At 46.6% G+C, this 22,058-nt stretch overlaps 1 long non-coding RNA gene across 1 annotated transcript; it reads left to right on the forward strand.

Moving 5' to 3' along the window:
- Positions 1-15,417: 15,417 nt before the first annotated feature.
- Positions 15,418-20,961, forward strand: LOC115082258. Its single transcript, XR_003854113.1, has 3 exons — positions 15,418-15,564; positions 16,861-17,436; positions 20,801-20,961. It is a non-coding gene; the product is annotated as an uncharacterized LOC115082258 (long non-coding RNA).
- The last annotated feature ends 1,097 nt before the right edge of the window (positions 20,962-22,058 follow it).

Below are 22,058 nucleotides of genomic sequence, written 5' to 3' on the forward strand. Positions count from 1 at the left end.
GGCTTATGATATCACATGGGGGGTGCACCATTGAATTTCAAAATAATTTTTCACATTCTACATTAATATATTCCTTTGACAGTATGGATGCGCATCCAAAGCGCATGCACAATTTGGACACTTGATGCAAATGTCGCTCCTTGTGATCTTGGGCAAGTCACTTTACCCTCCATTGCCTCAGGTACAAAAACTTAGATTGTAAGCCCTCTGGGGATAGGGAAATACCTACAGTACCTGAATGTAAACCGGTGTGATATCTCAATTGAGATCGAATGTCGGTATATAAAAATAATAAATAAATAAAATAAATAAATACGGACGCCTGATGTAATAAACTCTGGAGCACTACAGACACACTTTTTTCCATTGTGCACCCTTCTTTTTGGCACATTTTCCATTTCAATATAATGTGAGTACCGCACCAGGTGCTTAAGGGAAGTGGAGGTGCGTCCGGTGCAAAAACAGGTGCCCATCAGCCCCTGAAAGATTGCTGCTATTATAAATTAAAGCAATCTCTTCCAGAAAGTTTTAAAACTACATGTTTCTTACATTGAACATAAGAACATAAGAAATTGCCATGCTGGGTCAGACCAAGGGTCCATCAAGCCCAGTATCCTGTTTCCAACAGAGGCCAGAAACCAGGCCACAAGAACCTGGCAATTACCCAAACACTGAGAAGAACCCATACTACTGATGCAATTAATAGCAGTGGCTATTCCCTAAGTAAACTTGATTAATAGCCGTTAATGGACTTCTCCTCCAAGAACTTATCCAAACCTTTTTTGAACCCAGCTACACTAACTGCACTAACCACATCCTCTGGCAACAAATTCCAGAGCTTTATTGTGCTTTGAGTGAAAAAGAAATTTCTCCGATTAATCTTAAATGTGCTACTTGCTAACTTCATGGAATGCCCCCTAGTCCTTCTATTATTCGAAAGTGTAAATAACTGAGTCATATCTACTTGTTCAAGACCTCTCATGATCTTAAAGACCTCTATCATATCCCCCCTCAGCCATCTCTTCTCCAAGCTGAACAGCCCTAACCTCTTCAGCCTTTCCTCATAGGGGAGCTGTTCCATCCCCTTTATCATAGGGAGGAGGAATAGCCTAGTGGTTAGAGCAGTGGACTATGAACCAGAAGACCAAGATTCAAGTCCTGCTGTCACTCCTTGTGACCTTGGGCAAGTCACTTTACCCTACATTGCCTCAGGTACAAAAACTTAGATTGTAAGCCCTCTGGGGATAGAGAAATACCTACAGTACCTGAATGTAAACCGGTGTGATATCTCAATTGAGATGAATGTCAGTAAATAAAAAAAATCATTTTGGTTGCCTTCTCTGTACCTTCTCCATCGCAACTATATCTTTTTTGAGATGCGGCAACCAGAATTGTACACAGTAGTCAAGGTGCGGTCTCACCATGGAGCGATATAGAGGCATTATGACATTTTCCATTTTATTCACCATTCCCTTCCTAATAATTCCTAACATTCTATTTCATTTTTTGACTGCTGCAGCACACTGAGCCGACGATTTTAAAGTATTATCCACTATGATGCCTAGATCTTTTTCCTGGGTGGTAGCTCCTAATATGGAACCTAACATCGTGTAACTACAGCAAGGGTTATTTTTCCCTATATGCAACACCTTGCACTTGTCCACATTAAATTTCATCTGCCATTTGGATGCCCAATCTTCAAGTCTTGCAAGGTCCTCCTGTAATGTATCACAGTCTGCTTGTGATTTAACTACTCTGAATAATTTTGTATCATCTGCAAATTTGATAACGTCACTCGTCGTATTCCTTTCCAGATCATTTATATATATTGAAAAACACCGGTCCAAGTACAGATCCCTGAGGCACTCCACTGTTTACCCTTTTCCACTGAGAAAATTGACCATTTAATCCTACTCTCTGTTTCCTGGCTTTTAACCAGTTTGTAATCCACAAAAGGACATCGCCTCCTATCCCATGACTTTTTAATTTTCGTAGAAGCCTCTCATGAGGGACTTTGTCAAACGCCTTCTGAAAATCCAAATACACTACATCTACCGGTTCACCTTTATCCACATGTTTATTAACCCTTTCAAAAAAATGAAGCAGATTTGTTAGGCAAGACTTCCCTTGGGTAAATCCATGTTGACTGTGTCCCATTAAACCATGTCTTTCTATATGCTCTACGATTTTGATCTTGAGAATAGTTTCCCACTATTTTCCTGGCACTGAAGTCAGGCTGACTGGTCTATAGTTACCCGGATCGCCCCTGGAGCCTTTTTAAATATTGGGGTTACATTGGCCACCCTTATAATTTAACATCAAAGAAACCTTCTCCACAAGTTTAGCAAAATGTAATTGAATTGTTATTTGCTTGTATTATATGTTCTTGTCATTTGTTAACCCTTTGAAGGATACAACTTGTAGACAAGTTTACTAAAAGTGCATTTTATATATATATATCATCCTAGCTATACAATTCTGCATGCAGCATATAATGTTAACTTGTTATATATCTGTTTATAGACATGTACATATACCTATAATCTCTATCCCCTCTCCCCCCTCCCTCCTACCTAAAAACCCCATGAGGCCTGATTGCATCATATTTTTTCATCAACCCCAAACTGGTGAATTTGCTACTAGTCAGATCCTAGTGCCTGCCTTTGTATAGGGAAAAGAACCACAAAGACCCACAAAGAACCACAAAGACCCGAGTTTTACAGTTCAAAAACACAGACTTTGAGGAAATGGGGAAGTACCTGGAGGAAGAACTTAAAAGATGGGAGAACGAGAGAGATGTGGATCAGCAGTGGACCAATCTAAAAGGAGCAATCACCAAGGCAACTGCTCTATATGTTAGAAATGTAAAGAAAAGCAAAGAAAATTTAAACCTATCTGGTTCTCAAAGGAGGTGGCTGACAAAATTAAAGCTAAAAGAACAGCATTCAAGAAATATAAAAGATCCCAAAGGAGGAGCACAAAGAAGAATATTTGTATCAACTGAGGGAGACAAAGAAATTAATCAAGTTGGCAAAAAGTCAAGCAGAAGAGAGGATTGCCAAGGAGATAAAAAATGGTGACAAAACATTTTTCAGATACATCAGCGAAAAGAGAAAGGTCCAAAGTGGTATAGTGAAATTGAAAGGTGGTAATGATCAATGTGTGGAGAGAGACGAAGAAATGGCAGAAATATTAAACGAATACTTCAGCTCTGTGTTCACTAAAGAAGACCCTGGAGAAGGACCATTTCTACACAACAAGAAACTGGAGGGAAGTGGAATAGATGAAAATCCTTTTACAGTAGAAAATGTGTGGGAAGAGCTAAAGAACCTGAAAGTGGACAAAGCCATGGGGCCTGATGGGATTCATCCAAGGATATTGAGGGAGCTCAGAGATGTTCTGGCGGCTCCGCTGTGTGACCTGTTCAATAGATCCCTAGAAACGGGAGTGGTGCCGAGTGATTGGAGAAGAGCGGTGGTGGTCCTGCTTCACAAGAGTGGGAACAGGGAAGAGGCTGGCAACTACAGACCGGTTAGCCTCACTTCGGCGATGGGAAAAGTAATGGAGTCACTGCTGAAAGAGAGAATAGTGAACTATCTACAGTCCGGAGAATTGATGGACCAGAGGCAACATGGATTCACCAGGGGAAGATCCTATCAGACAAATCTAATTGACTTTTTTGACTGGGTAACCAAGGAATTGGATCAAGGAAGAGCACTCGATATCATATACTTGGATTTCAGCAAAGCTTTTGATACAGTTCCGCACAGGAGACTGGTGAATAAAACGAGAAGCTTAGGAGTGAGTGCCGAGGTGGTGACCTGGATTGCAAATTGGTTGACGGACAGAAGACAATGTGTGATGGTAAATGGAACCTTCTCTGAAGAGAGAGCGGTTTTAAGTGGGTGTACCGCAAGGATCGGTGTTGGGACCGGTCCTGTTCAATATCTTTGTGAGCGACATTACGGACGGGATAGAAGGTAAGGTTTGTCTTTTTGCGGATGACACTAAGATCTGCAACAGAGTGGACACGCCGGAAGGAGTGGAGAGAATGAGACGGGATCTAAGGAAACTGGAAGAGTGGTCGAAGATATGGCAGCTGAGATTCAATGCCAAGAAGTGCAAAGTCATGCATATGGGGAGTGGAAATCCGAATGAACTGTATTCGATGGGGGGGGGGGGGGGGGGGAAAGGCTGATGTGCACGGAGCAGGAGAGGGACCTTGGGGTGATAGTGTCTAATGATATGAAGTCTGTGAAACAATGCGACAAGGCGATAGCAAAAGCCAGAAGAATGCTGGGCTGCATAGAGAGAGGAATATCGAGTAAGAAAAGGGAAGTGATTATTCCCTTGTACAGGTCCTTGGTGAGGCCTCACCTGGAGTACTGTGTTCAGTTCTGGAGACCGTATCTACAAAAAGACAAAGACAAGATGGAAGCGGTACAGAGAAGGGCGACCAGGAAGGTGGAGGATCTTCATCGGATGACGTACGAGGAGAGAGTGAAGAATCTAAATATGTACACCCTGGAGGAAAGGAAGAGCAGAGGTGATATGATACAGACTTTCAGATACTTGAAAGGTTTTAATGATCCAAAGACAACAACAAACCTTTTCCGTAGGAAAAAAATCAGCAGAACCAGGGGTCACGATTTGAAGCTCCAGGGAGGAAGATTCAGAACCAATGTCAGGAAGTATTTCTTCACGGAGAGGGTGGTGGATGCCTGGAATGCCCTTCCGGAGGATGTGGTGAAGACCAGAACTGTGAAGGACTTCAAAGGGGCGTGGGATAAACACTGTGGATCCATAAAGTCAAGAGGCCGCCAATGAATAGTGGGTGACTCGCCAGAATGATGGCTACTGCCTGGAGACAATACCCTTATTCAATAAACATACACTGCTTACTGTGACTCCAACATCGCTCTAAGCTTCAACAGCAAGAGGAAATGTGGAAAAAAAGGATTTGCACTCACAAAGAGGGGAGTAGCTGGCTTGTTACGGCGGTTACTACCCCAAACCAAATAAGCCTGATACTTCACTTTCAATGCATATACAGCATAGTTCTCTGCTTCAACGGCAGGGGAGAAGAAAAACTGATACTTCACACATCCAGCAGAGCTCTCTGCTTCAACGGCAGGGGAGAAGAAAAAAGGGTTCGCACTCACAAAGCGAGGGGGAGTAGCTGGCTTGTTACGGCGGTTACTACCCCAAACCAAATGTGCCTGATACTTCACTTTCGATGCATATCCAGCATGGCTCTCTGCTTCAACGGCATGGGAGAAAGACTGATACATCACGCATTTCCAGCATAGCTCTCTGCTTCAACAGCATGGGAAAAGAAAAACTGATGCTTCACGCATATCCAGCATAGCTTCAACGGCAGGGGAGAAGAAAAAAGGATTCGCACTCACAAAGCGGGGAGTAGCTGGCTTGTTACGGCGGTTACTACCCCAAACCAAATGTGCCTGATACTTCACTTTCGATGCATATCCAGCATGGCTCTCTGCTTCAACGGCATGGGAGAAGACTGATACATCACGCATTTCCAGCATAGCTCTCTGCTTCAACGGCAGGGGAGAAGAAAAACTGATACTTCACCCATATCCAGCATAGCTCTCTGCTTCAATGGCAGGGGAGAAGAAAAACTGATACTTCACGCATATCCAGCATAGCTCTCTGCTTCAACGGCAGGAGAGAAGAAAAACTGATACTTCACGCATATCCAGCATAGCTCTCTGCTTCAACGGCAGGGGAGAAAAAAAACCTGATACTTCAAGCATATCCAGCATAGCTCCCTGCTTCAACGGCAGGGGAGAAGGAAAACAACCAATAAGGGCTGTATAACATAGTCTGGGTAAAACAAATAAGCATGGGTGTAGCTTGCTTATTGCGGCGGTTACTACCCCTACTACCCCTAACTAATCAAGCTAGATATTTCACTTGGATGCAGCTCCATCACTGCTCTCTACATTAATGGTGGGGGTGGAAGAGAAATAGAACCAAGAGCTAAGAGAAACAGATAAGTATGAGAGAAAAAATGTGTGAAGCTTGCTGGGCAGACTGGATGGGCCGTTTGGTCTTCTTCTGCCGTCATTTCTATGTTTCTATGTTTCTATGTATATCTAAAACAGCTTCTTATACAATGTACTATTACTACTATGCTACTTGAGATTATATGCTTTACTGCTCCTGGCTTGTTGCCAAAGTAGGCTTGCCAATTTTTCCACAGACCAGGACTGGGCACTTGACTGGGAAGTGGGGAGGTACCCCTCATTTGCATAAATTTAAGATCCTGCTTGTGAACTGCCTAAACAGTGTATCCTGGTATGCATTAAAGGACAATAATGAGCTGACAGGCTGCACACAGGCAACAGTTTATCTTCCAGCCTCTCAGGGCTGCCACTCAGCTGCTTCCCATTTCTTATCTCATGGATTATTAGGAGGTGGGGGGGGCACAAACTTTCTCCTCTGTCTCTTTTTTCATCACATACACATACACATTCATTCTCTCCCACACATTGTCTCAGAGGGTCAGAAGCATGCTGGGCAGGAAGGGAGGAAAAGAGAGGGGAGCCAGGGTTGTCAGGAAGGACAGGCGACTGCCCAGGGTGCCAGACCTGGGGGGCACTAATGCACCTCATTAGGGGGCTGGAGTACAGGCATGGGCAGAGGGAGTCTTTTTTTTTTTTTTTTTTTGCATGGTGGGAATAGGTAATAGCCTCATCTATATGCATTTGCATGTGACGAGAGCTGTTACCTATGTGCGTGATTGGACGTGCGTTTTGGACGCGCTAACCCTCGTTTTGCATCTGGGGTTATGGACTCGCATCCAAAATGTGCATCCAATCGGCGTTAAACTGTGTGCTGCAGCCAGCGCACGGGTAGAGCATCGGCCTGATAATGAGAGAGGAGGCCGGATCCAGAGAATCACTGCTGTGGAGATCTGCAGAGGCACTGGGAGCCGAAGGCTGTGCTGTGCCCAACCTTCTCCCTCCTAGGCCATGCATTCACAACATGGGAACGGAAGCAGAGGGCAGTGTAACAGGCTACAATCCTGCCTTTCCCTTCCTCTAACTAAGAGCCTTAGGAGAGAACAGGAGCCACCTGCAAACTGGACTTTTAGCATTCGGTCAGTACTTCTGACTGACACTGCACAGAATGCCTGAAAACCTGGTTGTCTGGTCCAAAACTGGACAGTTGGCAACTCTATGACAAAGCCCATTCCACACACTGCCATAGTTCACTACTAATATCTGCATGTCCTTGCTCCTAAATTAAACAATTGATATAATTATCTTGTTTATAAAACTTAGCTGCTAATACAACGCTCAAAACATTTTTCTTTTCAAAAGAGGACAATCATCTTAGAGGCATCTCATTCTCACCCTCTTCCCTTCCAGTCTATGGGGCCGATGTAATAAGGTGAACTGAAGCTGCCGCGGGTTTGTGCGTGGATGCATGCATGTTTGTGTGCGTGTTTTCCTGCACAGAGTCCTACATGGGGATATAATAAGGGTTTTCTGCGCGGGATAGACGTACTTACAGACCCGTGGTTTTTCCTGCGTAAATGCATGCTAACGGCATGCAAAGGAGGTGATTAGCTAATCATAGGCAATGCAGGGAGCAATGCTAATGCTAGTGCGGGTTTTTTACTGCCATGGTCAGGGCACAAGTTAAGTGTCAGCGCCGACTCGGGGGTCCTATGTCGGCGTCCGAGCATCCTGAAAACCACCTTGCTGAGCGCCAATCTCGGTGACTGATTGGCCAGCTTAGCTAGGTGCTTTTCTGGGCATCAGAACGGCCAGCGTAGGTAAGTGCTTCCCTAGGCACTGAGCTGAGCTGGGTGCCTAGCTCAGTGCCCGAACGGCCAGATACACGGCCAGAAGAGTGCCTGAGCAGCAAGAATAGCTAGGCACCTTTCTGGGCCCCTGATTGTGCAGATTTTTCTGCTACGAACAGAAGAGCATGAGCGGCCTGATAAGTGCCTGGCTGAACGCCTATCTCGATTTCAGAATGGCCAGCTTAGCAAAGCGCTTTAACGGCATCCGAGGTAAGCGCTTTCTTGGACGGACAGATACACGGCCAGAAGAGCGGCAAGATTGTTTTGAATTAACATGCATGAAAATATTTGCCATGTTTTCTGCAGTACAGTTATTGGAAATATTAAAAATACTTTCCAGGGTCAAACTTTCACTTACTAGGGTGACCCGTTTGCTCGCTCACTTGCTTTTATGTGCGGATTATTGGCGTGGGTTTTGAAAAATAAGATTCTACCAGAGATCTTCCAGGGCGGAGCGATTTGGCTTGTTGCAAGACACAGATAAAGTGAACAATCTGTGCATACACCAAAAAGTTAGGGGGTTTGAAATTATATTTCAGTGACAGCTGCTCCATTGAGAGAAAACTTCCTTGGGATAAGAAATGCCCTATAGTATTTATCCCTTTCTCCTGCCAGTATTTAAAGTGTGGAGAAGAGTGACCCGGGGCAAATCGCTCATTATAAGCTAACGAGGATTGATAAAAATATGTGTAATTCCCCACCAGTTTTTGCGTGTTTGCTCCCAGATACGCAGAGTGGTCTCCAAAGCCCATGGGATGCATTGTACCAGCCTCCAAGTAGAGCACGGTTGCCAAGGCATCGCTACAAGTGCCATAGTGCCCACCATGGCCTGTTCAAGTTGAACCCACTGCTTGGGAAATTGTGAGCGGTTAATGTCAATTAATGCTCTCAATTGGGCGGCGCAGTAATACCAGAGAATATTGGGGACTCCCATACCTCCCTGCGTTTTGGGTAAGTAAAGGAGAGCTTGAGAGAGTCTGGGCGGGCGCCTGCGCCAAATAAAATAAAAAATCCTCCTCTGCCAATTGCGGAGGATAGGAGATGGAATATATACAGGTAGGGAGGAAAACAAGTAGAGGAGTTTTGGTAGGATATTCATTTTGACAACAGCAATTCTGCCCAGCCAAGAAAACATACCCTTATTCCATCGGCTCATATCTGTAAGGATCCTATCAACCAAAGGTTGATAGTTCAGTTGATATAAATCAGATAGCTGAGGCGATATCCGAACTCCTAAGTACTTAATATGTGTTTTTGCCCACTTAAAAGGAAAGCGCTCTTTTATCATCCTCACCACCTCTGGGCTCGGATTAATATTAAGCAGTTCTGATTTATCGAGGTTAACCTTCAAGCCTGAAACAGCACTGTACATGTCCAACTCACGCATAACCCCTTTGAGTGATGACAGGGGGTCAGTTAAAATTAGTAGCACATCGTCTGCGATCAACGATAGTTTGTACTTGGCTGCTCCAAGCTCGACACCCTTAATCTCCAGGGATTCGCGGATTTTAGTGGTAAGGGGCTCTAAGTATAATGCAAACAACAGCGGTGAAAGGGGGCAACCCTGCCGAGGGCCCCTACCAATAGCAAAAGCAGAACCATAGCCATTGTTCACCTTCACCCGCGCCCTGGGTTGATCGTACAGCCTTTGAACCCACTGGCGAAAGTATGGCCCAAAGGCCATTTTTTGTAGGGTTGAAAATAAAAAAGGCAATGGACTAAGTCAAACGCTTTTCAGCGTCCAAGGAGAGCAGGACTGCTGGTTCCTTCCTTCTATGAACCCACCACATTAAATCTAGGACTTTCCTGATATTGTCAGCGGCCATACAGTGCGGGATAAATCTACTTGGTCAGTATGGACTAATGACGGGAGGTACTTATTAGGTCTAATTGCCAAAATCCGGGCTTATAGCTTAAGGTCAACGTTGATGAGTGAAATAGGCCTGTAAGAGGCGCATTGCGTGGGATCCCTCCCAGGTTTAGCCTACACCGTTATACAGGCAACATTCGCTTGGGGTGCTAGTTTCCCCTCTTCACGGAGGCTATTAAAAAATTAAGCCAGCGGGCCAGCTATAACATGAGAACATTTTTTATAATATACCCCTGAGAGGCCATGGAGACCCGGGCCTTCCCGGGCTTAAGGGACTTTATGACCGCTAAAACTTCCTCTAGCGTGATAGGGGCCTCCAGGGCTTCTTGTTGCGTAGAGGTGAGACTCGGCAAGCCAACACCCTGTAAATATTGCTTTATGCTGTCAATTCAATAGATGCATCCTGGCTATACAATTGGCCATAAAAAGCAGAGAATACTTCCCTGATCTCCCTAGAGGCTGTTAACATTTCAGCCTTAGTACTCTTAATTTTAGAGATGGTATTATGAGCAGTCCTGGCTTTCAGGCTGCGAGCCAATAGCCGCCCTGCTTTATCTCCCCCTTCATAATAGGCCTGTTTTGTAATTTCTAACGCATGGATCAGCTGTGCGTTATCCAACTTATATAACTCAGATTTTGCAGCCAATAATTTCTGGTAACAGCGTGAGGATAGTGTTCGCATATGTTCCCAGGATAGGGACTTAATTTTATGTAACAGGGACATTCTGGCTTGTTCCCTTAGGCGCTTACAAGCAGCTGCTCTAGAAATTAACAAGCTCCGTACAAAAGCCTTGGAACAATCCCAGACTATACCAGGATTTACTTCAGGATCAGTATTCAAGTCAAAATATTCCTGAAGTTGGGTGTAAGTTTCTGAACAAAGGATGTATCTTGCAATAGCGATTCATTCAGGCGTCAAAAGCGCTCCCCCTTGTCCCCATCACTCATATCCACTTCTAAGGTTATGGGAGCATGGTCGGACCATGAAATAGCATCAATATCCGTCTTACGGATTTGGTTGCCTAATTGCTTATCAACAAGGAAATAGTCGATACGAGAGTAGCTGTTGTGTGGTGCAGAATAGAATGTATAGGAGCGAGATTTGGGGAAGCGATTCCTCCAAATATCCATTAAAGTCCAATCTGTTATGAGGGACTTTAGTTGTCTGTGTAATGCATATGGCGTATGTGAATGTGGATTCGAGTTGTCTATATCCTGCTGCAATGTAACATTGAAGTCCCCACCTAAAATTATATTGCCTTCTGCCTGCTCCAGAAGCAAGCCCCGCAGTTCTGCCAGAAAAGAATTATAGCCCCTATTTGGGGCGTAAATAGCAACAAGAGTGCACACCTGATTGGCCAGTCTGAGTTTCAATAAGAGGTACCTGCCATTAGGGTCTGCGACATGAGATAGATATTCATGTACTAAGGACGCTGAAAGTAATATCCCCGTCCCTGCGTATTTATTACTACCACCACAGCCTGCATGATATACATGTGGATGAGTCTTGTAAGATAACAAGTGACCATGTCGATTCTTTAAGTGCGTTTCTTGAACATAAACTATATCGGCCTGTTGGTGTTGAAGCTCCTGTTTAAGGAGAAATCTCTTTCTGTATAAATTGAGCCCCTTGACATTAAGTGAGACTATTTTAACCATGATAGTTACATAAAGAAAGTGTTAGCCATATGAGATAAGGTTGACATACCACAAAGACAATAAACCCATTTGAAAAGAAATTGATGTAATGTTGCCCCATACCCTAGTTATTGGGGAATTTCTTGTCATTTAGCAAGTTCCACTGAGCCTCTATCATGTGTGGGTGAAACACAAGTAAGGATCCGCTCACTCTATCCGCGGACCTTAGCCCTGGGGGTACAAGAGTAACAGCGCTGCCGGCCAGTAGCCAGCCCCCCCTCCCAAACTCTCTGCAAACAAACATAATTTTAACTGCTAAACTCAATATTAAACAGCTATTGAAGATAGCCGGGTATCCCACCTTCTGGCTTTGTAAACGAAGACATTAAAACTGGTGGGAAGGTAATGAATTAACCAAGCCTTGTGGCTGAGCATTGGTGACTAAGCAGGGTACATTTAGAAAAACACAAAGTCATCACCATCACTAGATTAGCAGGTCTGCAGTTGTGATCAATGTGGGTCAGCCTTTGTCCGCAGGATACAAGCTGGCTGGGGTATTTTGCCGCCGAAGGCGTCCCCGGCCAGATTCAGGGCGTCGCCATCTTGGCGTGGTATCCGTCGGCTTGGACTTGAAGGAAGATGTCTCTGTAGGAAATGTGATCGCTAGACCAGCCTCCTTGAAAGTATGACCAGTGTCTTCCAGCGACTTAATCTTGTAAGAAATTCCTTTATATTGAAATAGTAGGGCAAATGGAAAAGCCCATCGGTACTTGATTTCTGCATTTCGAAGTGCCCCCGTCACCTCTCTGAGTTGGTAGCGCTTTTGAAGGGTCGAAGGTGCCAAATCGTTATAAATGGCGATGATGTTATCCTGCCAGGTCCAGCCAGGGTGGGAGCATGCCGCTGCCATGACTTCCTCCTTCTGCTTGAAGTTGAGAAATTTAAGAACTAGATCCCTGGGTTGGTTATCTCTCCTTTGCCCCAGCGCCTGATGAGCTCTTTCGAGTTCAATCACCGGTTCAGGCCGTGATTCTTCTGAGGGGGATCTGTGATCTAAAAGGATAGCTTTGCAAATGGTCGCCGCCGTCATCATGCTATCTTTATAAAGGTCTGTTCAGGCATCCCCCGGATGCGAAGGTTAGATCGGCAGGAGCGATTCTCCAAGTCCTCGATTTTGTCTGCCATCGTTTCCACTGTTTGGGATAATTGCTTGGATTCTTGATTTAGCGTTTCCAAGTTGGCGCTCTGACTGTCGGCTCGTGTATCTAGTTCATCCACGCGGTGCCCCATAGCATTTAAATCATCTCTCAGCTCGCCCATACTCGCCAATAGATCTGCTTTGCAGCTTTTGAGATCAGTACGTATTTCGCTGAACCAGGCGTGGATTTCGGACCGTGTGGGGATATCTAGATGTAAGCTGCCCGCTAGTTGTTCTGCAGTAGGTGTCGGTCCAGGGCTCAAAGCAGGGGGCTCTATTAAGTCAGCCCGCTGCTGGAGGGCCTGCTCGCCATCATCGTCGGATGGAAGAATATCAGCTACTTTACTGAAGGAAAATTGAGATGGCGACTCTTTTTTTTTGCGGTCATCCTGCCGGTTCCCACAGCTGATCGCCTGGTTGTGAAAGGAAAAACTTCCAGCTATCTGCCAGTAATGTTATAAATTTAGAGCTTGGGAGGGAGCATGAGCCACTATGCGGCCATCTTCTAGCGCTGCTCAGTAGCACCCCCCCATCGGTGTGGGTTTTAAGTGGTGTGGCCGCTTATTACATAGGCCCTGTACCAAGCTTAGGTATGCGCATTTTTCCGTACGTGTGAGGATCTCTGCGTGTAAATCATTTGCATAATTAATTTTTTTACATCCCGTGAAAGCGGCAACTTCAGCTGTGCGCTGCGATCAAAACCCGTGCACATATCGAGCACCTGTTTTGCCGTGGGTCTTATTACATCGGCCCCTATGTGTGAGTATTTGTTCAAAAACACACATCATGCTTACGCTCTCTGTTCCTGCAATCCACCTGATCTCTGGGCCTGAAGGGCCTTCTGCGCCTCGTTGATCTGTTGGGTGTGTAAATCACACCATACCTCCTATATTCTTTGCCTCATGAATCTGTTGTGAAGTGTAAATATGTTGTGTGTGTGCGCAATCACACCCAACATACTCACTTCTGTTCCTGCAGTCCTTGATCTCTGGGCCTGCGAGGGCCCATGCCTTCTGGAGTAATAACTGCCATTCTGTGCAGTTAGCCTCATGCCTTCTGTTAAGGGTAGCAGCTGCCATTTTCTGTAATTACCCTATACCTTCTGTAAAGGGTAGTAACTGCCTTTCCATGTAGGGTACTCTCTCATGGTCTCAGTTCCTTCAGTCTAGTAGTTCACTTGCTCTCTGGGCCAACAGGGGGCCCTCTGCCCCACCTTATTTATATCCTCGCCTCTCCTTCATGGCATCTCTATCTGATCCCTCGCTCCTCCACATCTGGATCTCTCTCGTGTTCCTGCTGCTCCTCGTCTGTCTGCATCTCTATCTGGTCCCTTGTTACTCCTCCTCTGTCTACATCTCTATCTCGTCCCTCGCTATTCCACATCTGGATCTCTCTCATGTCACTGCTGCTCCTTGTCTGTTTGCATCTCTGTCTGGTCCCTTGCCGCTCTTCCTCTGGCTGCATTTCTATCTGATCCCTCCCTACTCCACACCTGGATCTTCAATTGTGTCCCCGCTGCTCCTTGACTGTCTGCATCTCTATTTGGTTTCCTCGCCGCTCCTGCTCTGACTCTATTTCTGTCTGGTCCCTTGCCACTCCACATCTGTATCTCTCATGTTCCTGCTGCTCCTCATCTGCCTGTATCTCTCTCAGGTCCCTGGTCACTCCTCCTCTGCATCTGTATCTGGTTTCTTGCTGCTCTGCATCTGGATCTCTCTCTTCTCCCTGCTGCTCCTCTGCCAGCATCTCTGTCTGGCCTCTCACTGCTCTGTTTCTATCTGGTCTCTCTCAGGTCCCTGAGAGAGACCATCTCATTCTGGTCCCTCGCTATTCAGTGCCACTCCTCTTCATCTCTCTCTTTCTCCTCTGGTCCCTCCATGTCCTGATGCTCTTATCTGTTTCTTCTTTATTCCCATCCCAGATTTTACCATTCCTCAGACTCTAATGCCATGTGGTGATAAACCATAACATCAGATGGCAACAGCTCAACACACTGCCCAGTCTATAGTGCGCTGATCTAGTTCCATAAATAGACACACAATCACCTTCTCCCAAGCCATTTCAACCTGCTTTATAATGAGGAAGATTATCCACAGACCACCCCACGTACCTGATATCCAGCTGCATTTCATCCGCTGATCCGTGGACCAATCTCCTCCCCTGTTTCCCTTGGTCTGAACTAGAATAGGACACTGACCTTGGGACATCGATGATGGTACTGTACTGAGGCTGCCATACAGCCTCAGTACAGGATTTCCTGCTGAAACTCTGAAGAAGTATAAAACCTCTGTTGCCTCCCTGCCTCTCTCCTGCTGCTATTTGTCTGCCCTGACCTGGACCTTTTATTACCTTTTCTGTCTCTCTCCCACCTTATTTGTGACCACCTGGGCTTGCTATATTAATTGCCCTACATTTCCCCTTCCGGATCTATCCCTTGGGCTGTGTCCACCTACTATTGTTCCTCACCATAAGGGTCCCAAGGGCTAGATGTTGGGACCCCTCATTCAAATAAAACTAGAGAGGGAGGCTATGGGAGGCGGCTGTGTTATGTGCTCTTGGCCACCTAGGGGCGGCCTTGATGACTTAAGGAGGCTCTGCCTCTTGAGGCAAGGGCCGTATAACTGGGCAGCCGTGCTGTAGACAAGGGGAGGGGGTGGAGGGCACAGCCCAAGGGTGTGTGGGGCTAGGGGGAAAGTTGCGGACAATAGGATTAGTGGGCCCAGTGCAAAACGGAGCAGGAGCCAATGAGCAAAGAAGGCGGCGTCTGGGAGCTCAGGTACTTAGAGGTAGTGCGGGGTGGGGGGAGCACATTTGCAGCCTGGAATGGAGAGCAACAGCTGATCTCAGCAGCTGTGCTGTAACAGGTGACCTCAGCACGGCTGTGCTGTAACAGGCTGACCTCAGCACGGCTGTGCTACAACAGTTTTGCTTTTACTTTCACTTTGCCTCCAGCACGGCTGTGCTGTAAGAGGAGCAGATCAGCTAAAGGAGCAGGAAAGATTTCTTTGATTACATCATTGGGTAAAGTACAAAGATTTTGTGGCTTATAGGCAAAATGTTGAGAATATTAATGGTAATTTGTGTTGCTAAGGTCTGGAAGGTATGCTCACCCCCTCCCCCCTTTTGCATTGAACTGGCTCTGCATTACCAGTACTTTATTTAATGAAAAGGCTTTGAATGCATGGCTGCTTCTGCCTGGAATGTTATTTTATTTAAGGAAATGCCTTAGCACTGGCTGGTTATATATATTTTAACTAATATATCTTTAGTGAACCGCCATGGGCACATGGCCACACTTTACCTGTTATTATAATATATTTTATGAACTCATGGCTGGCTTTCAGCACAATGCTTGCGCTGCATGTTGCTGTATTTATTGAAAGGGCAGCGAGTGCAGGGCTGGTTATCTTTCACTTGTAGCCTTTTAAGAAACGCCATTGAAGGGGTCTGCACATGGTGAATGCATAGGTGGTTAGAGCACATGGCTGGCAGTAGCAGGCTTGGTAGCTCAGTGGTTAGAGCACTGTGTAGGCTTGCTTTACTTTAAAATCGACGTTTTCTATGTATTGCTTTACCCCTCGCTCTCTAAATTGCTAGGAAGTGGGCAGGCTTCATGTCTACCATGCTACCTCAACAACCTGTGGATGTGCTTTGTTATTCCTAAGTATTCTGACAATTAAAAAGTAGCCAGCATCCGTAGTTGGGAATTCTGATGATATGTCTATGGGACAGCGGTACGGCATTTGAGTGCTCAGCCAGGTTAACAGGATGTTTTTTATATTAATCCTAAAGGGGATAGTTAGTATTCGGTTACCATGTAAAGGGACAGCTGTCCATGTGCACGTTTATACTGAATTATAAGGGTACAGGACCCTCAGCTTGATAGATATGATTTAGGCTGCGCTATGCAGCTCTATACAAAGTAAATTAAAATATTAATGAAAGGTCAGCTTACATCTTAGCATGGTATTTGGGTTCTTATTGTAAGGGCTTGCCAGCAGAGGTCTGCACATGGCAGCGGCCATTTTGGAGGTCAGCACATGGCAGCGGCCATTTTGGAGGTCAGCACATGGCAGCGGCCATTTTGGAGGTCAGCACATGGCAGCGGCCATTTTGGGAGGTCAGCACATGGACTTTCAGGATTTTCTTTTACTATTACTTTTCTTTTATCCCCATGCCCCCCCCCCCCAATGCACCGGCACTCCCGCCTCCCCAGGAGTCCGGCCGCCCCTCGCCCCCCCCACCTTCCTCAGCTGCCCCCACCCCCATCCTATTCCCATCCAGTTTGGGATCTAACCAATTTATATGTCTACACAGCATGTCTACCAATCAGTTTCCTATGGCTTCCGGCCCGTCCACACTTATGCCGGACTAGGCTCAGGCTCCAGCCAAGCGAGCACGGCGGAAGCCAAGAAAACTGCAAGAAAACTTCGCGGCAACGCCAGAGGTCGACAAAAAGAATAAGACACAGAGGAATAAGAAGAGAAAATTAACAAACAGACAACAACCACATAGCATCAGCCATTTGGGCTGCTATGTTCCGGAGCAACCCCCTTCACGGGGCACCACCCCTGCAGAACGGCCCCGACCCCTGCAGCACCGACACAGGCAGCACCGCCACAAACGAGCTACAGCATGGGAACCGAAGGAGAGCTACGGGCTCATGGACCAAACCTTGGCAGCAGCTGCTGTCCATGGCACGGACAGGGTGAAGTCAATGCTGGCTGCGTTAACGCCTACCGACAGCCCGTCCCCCCTGCAGTATGGCTCAGTGCCCATCGGTCCACAGCAAGGTTCAGCAGGCAGCACCAACAGTTCAGCTGGCAGCGCCCATCCACCATCATGTGACCACAGCTGTCGGGCAACACGGGCACCTGCAAGAAGGACAGAACTGTGAGTACCTGATCTAAACCTGGGCCAGGCTAATGCGCAGGTTCCCCCAACACAGCCCGGTTACCCACCGCTAACGAAGGGCAGCGAAGTGTGGCTGGGGCCACAAGGCGCTCCTAATGATTTTCGCTGCTATGAAAGCAATTTTTGATACCTGGCACGGGCAGGGTAATTCTAACACAAGACCACCACAAAACCCTGTTACTCAGGAAACAGGGCAGTCAGGACGACACATGGGGGAAACTTTACCTGGCCACAAACCCCAGCCACAGCTACAGCAGTTGGAACAACGGTGTGTCAGGTAGGGACAAATGGGCATCATGCAGCCATGAACATCAATAACGCTTCACAATACACATGTACCGTTGGCTCACTAACTGCGCATGTGTCAGAAGCAATAAAAGAGAAAATATGGCGCAGTGAATATGTTGATATATTCGAGTTGCTCAGGAAAGAGGGGGAGGGTTCCGATCCCAAATGCCACGAAGCGTGCAAACTATCAGCTAGGGACAAACCCTTCATCGCTAGAACGCTAGCAAATTGGTCAGCAGGTTTCAGAATTCTGTCAACCATTATAGGCCAGAAATACCCTGAAAAGTATTGTTCTTTATTCGCTTACCAAGACGTTATTTGCGGTGCTTATCGCACTTATGGTGGTACGGCTTGGTTAGAGTATGATGAGCAGTTCAGAAGGAATATGGCTGTGAACCCCAGTTTAGACTGGGATCGCAAAGATATTGATCTCTGGCTCTCAAAAATCACACCTTACAGACCGGCGCAGGAGGTCATCCCTGGCTTCGCTGGTAATGCATACCATCCGAATACATGGTTAACACCTCGCCAACACACTTTTCCTGGTAGATTCCCATTTCGCCAAGGTCAGCCCTTTCGTCAAGGGCAAAGGTTTGGTCAAGCCACTAGATTCAGGGGCGGGGGGGCTCCCATCTGTCGGCTGTTCAACTCTGGTTTTTGCAGATTCGCTGCTGCCTGCAAATTCAGGCACGCCTGTATGGGATGCGGTGCAGGCCACCCTCAGACAAAATGCACAAGGGGCGGTACCATCCCACATACAGAGCACCATTAAACTCATCAGAGCACCGACCCCCATTAACTACATAGCTTACAGGTCGGTTTAATGCAGTGGTTCTCAACCTTTCTAATGCCGTGACCCCGCAATACAGTTCCTCATGTTTGCGGTGACCCCAAACCAAAAATAATTTTGGTGGCTACTTCAAAACTGTAATTTTGCTACAGTTATGATTCGGAATGTAAATACATGATATGCATTATGTATTCTCATTGCTACAAATTAAACATAATTATACATTGGGGAACAGTGTGAACTACATCTTATAGTATAATACCGATGTAGTTCACATTTTTAAATGTATGGTGCTCGTGTAAGTGTAAGCTGCTTTGTGTACTGTGTAATGATTACACACAAAGCTCCTTACACAGTAATGTGTGTATGGTGTGTGTACTGTTTTTACATTATTAACCTTTTTTACACCAGCAGGCTGTCTCGCAGGCTCTCTTGGCTCTCCGCCTCCTAGGCTTCTGTCCTCCGGCGCTTGCTGCGTTCGCCCACTGATGATGTCAGCAAGCACCGGACACATGTAATGCGCTGCTATGGACTGTGGAGCGTTCCCCCGCTTCCCCCGCCCTTAGGCTCCGGACGGATGATGCAATCACGTCTGCGCATGCGCTCAGGCATTCAGTTTGGAACGCGCACCCATAACGGCGTGCGTTTCAGCTGAATAGCGCTGCAGCAGATGGTAGCGCGACTTCTCAGCGGCTAAAGCCATCAGAAATATGTATTTTCCGATGGCTTTAGGCGACCCCGGTGTTTGGTCGTTTGACCCCCCCGGGGTCGCGACCCACAGGTTGAGAACGCTGGTTTAATGGGTTATCAGCCCCAGGAGGCAAGATGGCTATACGAAGGGTTTTCCCAAGGCTTCCGCATACCTTTCATGGGGCCAGAAACCGCCACAGAGGCTAAGAATCTGTTATCTGCAAGGAAAAATGAAGAGGTCATAGCACTAAAGATTAAAAAAGAAAGCGACATGGGTAGGGTGGAAGGCCCATTCAATGACAAACCGCTACCCCATTTTAGGATTTCCCCTCTTGGGTGTGGTTCCCAAAAAAGAGCCAGGGGAATTCCGAATGATTCACCATTTATCCTTCCCAGAGGGGGGTCAGTGAATGATTACTTGGACCCCGAGCATGCTCGGTTGCCTACGCCTCATTCGACCAGGCATTAGACATGGTGAGGCATTGGGGCAAGGGCATGGTTGGCAAAAGCCGACATTGAATCAGCCTTCCGCTTGCTTCCATACATCCAAGCTGCTTCCATCTGTTGGGGTTTCAATTCCGAGGTAAATATTACTTCGATAAATGCCTCCCGATGGGCTGCTCTATATCTTGCGCCTACTTGAGAGGTTTAGCACATTTGTGCAATGGGCTGTAGAGCAGGACATCGGGAAAGGAAAAATCATACACTATTTGGATGATTTTTTGTTTACCGGCCATAGGGACACACAGGCCTGGCGCAAGCCCTCGAAGCATTCACCCGGAAAGCGGACGAATTAGGTATTCCACTAGCCAGCACAAATCAGAAGGACCGTCACAAAAATTGTCATTTCTCGGTATCGAAATGGATACTCTGCAAATGGTCAACACGCCTACCACCCGCAAAGCTAGAAGCGTTAACGCGCCAACATATCTATACTGAACACTCACGCAAAATCACGCTAAAACAAATGCAGTCACTCATTGGTCATCTTAACTTCGCTTGCAAGATCATGCCCATGGGTCGCCCTTCATTAGAAGACTGTCCCAAGCCACAGCTGGTATTCACAAGAGCCATCATTTCATTAGAATCACAAGGAGCTCAGGGAGGACCTCATAGTATGGAAAAACATTCCTGGGGGAATATAATGGACGGACGGTTTGGAGGGACCCACTCATACCATAGGGAGTTGCAACTCTACACCGACGGCAGCGGGGAGTGGTGGGATTTGGGGCCTATCTGGCCGGCAATGGTGTGTGGAACGATGGCCAGTCCAGTGGGAAGCCAAGGGTGTTGCTCAGAGACATCACTTTTCTTGAATTGTTCCCCATTGTTGCATCAATACACATGTGGAAATCATGTTTCCACAATAGAAGAGTGGTTTTTTTGGGCAGACAACATGGCGGTTGTTCAGGCTATAAATTCGCTCACCGCTCACTCCCCCAGGGTCATTAGGCTATTGCGGGATTTAGTACTGCTCTGCCTGCGCATTAACCTGTCTTTAAGGCTAAGTACGTACCAGGGGAGGTTAACTGCATCGCTGACGCATTGTCCTCGTTGTCAGTGGTCTCGTTTCAGATTCCTGGCCCCGGAAGCAAAGCATCAGCCATATCGCATCCCTCCTTGGATTTGGGAATTAAGGTGCCCGGGATCAGCTCCATATTGAGATCGGCTCTGGCAGAGAGTACTTGGAGAGCATATTCACGCGGATGGAGCTTGTTCCAACAATTTTGCCAAACAAAAAACACACAGTTCAGGGAACAATGACAGAGAGAAATGTAGCAGAGTTCTTACTCCACCTCAAGAACTCAGTGTATCCAGAGCACAGGCAGGGCAACACGTAGCTGCTATTGTTTTTCGTCTCCAAACTATTGGGTATAGGCACCATTAGCAACTCTTTTCTCATTAAAAAGATATTAGAGGGTTGGCGGCGACAAGCACCAGTTAGAGGGGACACCAGAAAGCCTATCACAACCGATGCTGCTTCAAGCACTGGTAAAAGAGCTCCCCAGCCTAGTTTGGGACAATTATGAGGTTAAGCCATGGACTGTGGCTTTTTCACTAATGTTCTTTGGGGCATTTAGAAACAGTGAGTTGATCCCGAGGGCAAGGTTACCACCAGGGCATCGGATGGGGGTCTCCCGATAGAAAACATAAGGATGGTTAAGGAGGCAGTACAGATCTTTATTAGGCGAGCAAAGAATGACCAACGGGCAGTAGGTCGTTGGATTACGTTATACCCCGCTCATATGGGGGAGATATGCCCCGTAAGGGCCGCAAGAGAATACCTCAAAGTACGCCCGCCGGGGGGGGGGGCCCTTACTAAAATACAAAGATGGCAACGCGCTATCGCGTTACCAGTTCATCAGTATACTGCGCAAAGGATTGGAAAAAATAGGGGAAGACGCGGGCGATTATCACACACATTCATTCCGAATAGGTGCAGCATCCTTTGCCTGCAGCAGCGGTTTAAACGAAGATCAAATTAAAGCGGTAGGGTGGTGGAAATCCGGTAAATTCAAATCATACATCCGGCCCAATAAACATACGGCCCAATGAACAGTTTCACTTGGAAATATAAACGGCATATATTTAACATCCTGTTCCCCATAACCGTTTTATTTTATCTATCATAGACTCGTCAGCTGGGAGCGCGAAAGTGATATGGATCATGGGGCACTCCTACATTTATTGGGCGCACATTAGAAACAAGAAAAAGACCTCCAGCGATCAGATGGGCATACCGCATAGCAAGGCCAGCATATTCTGGCTGGGCAACCGAGGGATGAGGTGGGTCCAACTAATGCCTTGCATCCTCCAATACGCCAGGCAATTA

The sequence above is a fragment of the Rhinatrema bivittatum genome, unplaced genomic scaffold, assembly GCF_901001135.1.
Source record: "Rhinatrema bivittatum unplaced genomic scaffold, aRhiBiv1.1, whole genome shotgun sequence".
NCBI classification, from domain to species: Eukaryota; Metazoa; Chordata; class Amphibia; order Gymnophiona; family Rhinatrematidae; genus Rhinatrema; species Rhinatrema bivittatum.